Here is a 3,938-nt window from a genome sequence, read left to right on the forward strand (position 1 = left end):
TCTTCGTTAAGGTAACAGATAGTTTTATCCATGTTTTTCTTACGCGTATTTTGTAGATATACGTGTCACGAAGGCTTTTCTGTGCAGACAAACGCGTTGTTGGATACTGTACCAAGATTGTTTTGTTGTTTTTCATGCCTCTGATGTTCATGCTTGTGCTTCGTGCCAGTCAGGTTGGTACTTATTTGGGTAGCCAAATGACAAAATAGACAGCTTCCCCGGGTTGGAAGCTTTACTCATATAGGCAAAATGCACACTATAAGCCAGTTTGTTCATATCAGATTCATGGTTAGTTGAAGAAGGTTGACGGACATAGGAAATTAAACTTTACCTTCTTACGCACTGTAGTCTATGTGTTTACCCTTTAAAATGATATCTAACTGCATGAAATGAGCTATTAGAGATATAATGCACTGTAGTTTGAAGAAAGAAAAAGTGAAGTGGCGCACGTTTTTATGAAGTGAGAAGCAAGAAGGAGAAAAATAAAGCTGTTGGAAGTGGTGCAATGCAGTTACATAAGTTGTAATGCAAAGCCACAATGGGTAATATAGACAAAACACTCACATCTAAATAACTCACTTCCGACCTACGTTTACTATTCTGTTTCCGAACACTAGTCCAGTGAAAATAAGAAGGTGGGTAAAGGGATTATAGATGAGTTAACCCCCACTACATCCCTGTTTAACAACACGTTCAGTGTAGTGTTGACTCGTTTGTGACTGATTCAGCACCTCGGACAGCGACCGGCGCTCGAGCCAGGGACTAACAACAAACCGCTGGCTCTGAGTCCGCTGCAGACAGAGTCCACACGGAACGTACGCCTGGCCAAGCTCCACAATGATATATGTGTTGTTGGAAAGCTACTGACAAAGAAAACGTGAATTAATAACAAATGCCAGTGAAGGAACCACAGTCACATACATTCGCTGTATTATTCGGAATCATAAATTGATGCTCTAATGACACCATGGCCTATTACAAAATGTTATCTGAAGTAAGCAAACTTGAGATTCAGTTGCATATCAACCTGGAAAATGTTTCTAGCAATAGGCATCTCACAGGCTTATTGGACCGGCGGCCTGACAAATGCAATTATAACAGTTTCATAGAGGGGTGGTGTGGGTTGTGGAGCCTTGTCTTTCTGCAATTGTAGAAGAGAAATGGTTTCCAGCCACTTTCCAATACAGGCTGCATTCTTCCTGCGCACATCCTCTCCAGATGAGAAACTACTTTTCTTTGATATAAAGGCCTGTCAAAAAAACACAAAACAAAGCAAACAAACAAACAAACAAAAAAACCTGAATGGTTTAAAGAGGTTTTCATTAAAAGACAGCCGACCTAAACCCTGATGTTTCTGTTAGACACTCTGACTACAGTCATCATTAAAATGTTGCAGGCTTTGCCTTCAGCTTTGTCTGGAATCTCATTCATGTTTTGAAAATCTAAACTACTGATGTGAACCACATATTTAACCCCTGGTAGGCAGTCATAGTTGTTTTTGTATTTTTCATCTCTGGTATGCAAATGTTTATGCAGCTTTACAGGTCAGCCATAATTCAGCGATTTAAGGAGTCAGAGATTGTGTCGCAAAGGACTTTAGAGCCATATGTCATATGTGTTGTCACTAAAATCATGCAGCCTTTCCCCATTCATCATCCACCTCTGTCTTATTACCAACATTACTGCTCACAGTTTACCACTCTATGTCACTCCTGCCTACTAGGAAACACAGCTGTACATCACCATCAGTAGAAATGTACTAACTATGTGTTACCTATAGCCAAACAAAAAGCTTAATGACAATAATGATGTAAGGTTTAAAAATAAAGAACAATTTTCATTTATATTCAGTATAATGATAAATTGCCACATTTAGTCTAGCCCTTTCATGCATGAAAGCCACAGTCAGGACTTTATTCCTCAGTGTTTTTATTACTCTTTGGGCATGAAAAGAAAAAACCAAAATTCTCTTTTTCACATGCATTTTTCCAATTTAGTGGACAAATGATGAGTCAATTTTCTCCCAAGATTAAATCAATACTTGGAAATTTTAATAAACAATATGTTTCTTTAGATTTTACTTGATGTTACCATATATATATATTTTTTTTTCTTACCTCCAAGGGGTCTCCTCCTCTAGGATTGGCAAGGTGTTCCTAAGCTACTCAGCCTTTCCGGCTTTCCGTCAGCCATCTTGGTTTTGAAAAATTATTTTTCCATTTAACAGTGGCTGAGCAGTCAGTGGCAGTGAGTATGGGATGACACACTAATGTCCACTATAGTGGGTGATACGCAACTACACAATCAGAGCCTATGCACATACAAGAAAACAGCTTTTAAATAGCTGTCCACTGTGGTGCCCAATGTGCGTGAAAGGGCTAGGTGTCGGATATCTAGGCGCACAGCATACCAACATGACTACTGTTTTGTTTTCCTGTCTTAAACCCTTTATTATTTCACTTGCTATTCTTAGTACATGTAAGAAGAATGCTGCACCATAAAACAAAGTACGTTAAGCACAGTGATTAAGCATCCACACACTCTCTTGGCTGCTCTTCATTGGCTTCAGTGATCACTCACCCTCTAAGGAACATCCTAAAGTAAACACAGTACTCTCTGGTGATCACAGTGGAGAGAGATGCTCAGTTTTCAAACATTTCGCAGTAATCCACTTTCTTGGTTAAACATAATCCTGTGGTTTTACACAGACTTTAATCATTGTTAAAGTCCTACAGCAATTTCAGACAGTTTGGTCTGCATGTGTACCATTGATGTAGCTGTAGAATAACATGTATGTAACTATTAGACCATATATACAGTATGTGTATAGGAAAATTGACCAAGTATTTAAATCTGCTGTTTCTTCTTGTATTATTCTGTGTGTGTTTGAGTACCTATGTGATTGCACACAATATGTTGTGTATTTTGCTCGATAATCTTATATGATGTATTTGGTGTTTTTGTGACTTTCTCCTATTTTCCTCTGTATCCACAATCTAGCATGTAAAATGCACTATCAAATAAGAAGCCTTGTTTAGGGACAAGCTCATCAGTCCATTCACGCTCGACTAATTCAGAGGCCTCTCTGTACAGTGTTGCCTGGCGACAGGGCCAAGTCGAGCACTTATAAATGAGAGACTTGCTCAAACACAGGAAAATGGATCTTAGTTCTGTCGCTGTGGGTCACTGTTTTTGTGCCAGAGTCAATGGAGTGATGTTGTTTGATTTAAATAGACCCGTTTGTCATCTTTGTTACAAATATGTCTTTGTGGAATGAACCAGTTCAGGGTAACTGCCCCTGATGGACAGTTTTGGTAGAGCAAACAGGCCTCTGAAGGTTCCTTGGCAGTGAGGGGATGCTATTTTAAATATATGTTCAATTTTTCAGAGTTAGTTTTTACTATTACCTACTTATGATGAGAATATGATACTAAACGCAGAGAGCAAATGACAAGCTACCCCTACACTTTCTAGTCACGATACAGTTTGAAAGAATACACAAGGGATGACAGCTCAAAGCCAAAAAACATTTGCAAAAGACATAAGGGAGCTGCCTTTGAAACAGCATGAAAGATCTGGGCTATATCCAGAACTGCCCCATCCAATTAGGATGATCTGACATTACAGAAGAGAGATGCAGGCTGTAGACTGCCCTAGAGTCTTCTTGGGGGGGAGTGAAGAGAACACCTCCTACATAGGTCAGCTGCTCAATTGTGTCTATGAAAATGTGTGGCAGCATGAAATGGCCAGTTGACTGATTTTGTAAAGTGCATTTGTTGATTTTAATGCAGAAAGGAGGTGAGAATATTTCAATTTCATTCTCTGCCATGACAGCTCACACCATGCGGGCCAAAGTTAAACCACTGAAAAATCATGCCAGCCTGTTATCTCGCTCTCGAAAGATAATGGTTGATATATGAGAGCAGATTAAAAAAAAA

Source organism: Monopterus albus, unplaced genomic scaffold, assembly GCF_001952655.1.
Source record: "Monopterus albus unplaced genomic scaffold, M_albus_1.0 scaffold242.1, whole genome shotgun sequence".
NCBI classification, from domain to species: Eukaryota; Metazoa; Chordata; class Actinopteri; order Synbranchiformes; family Synbranchidae; genus Monopterus; species Monopterus albus.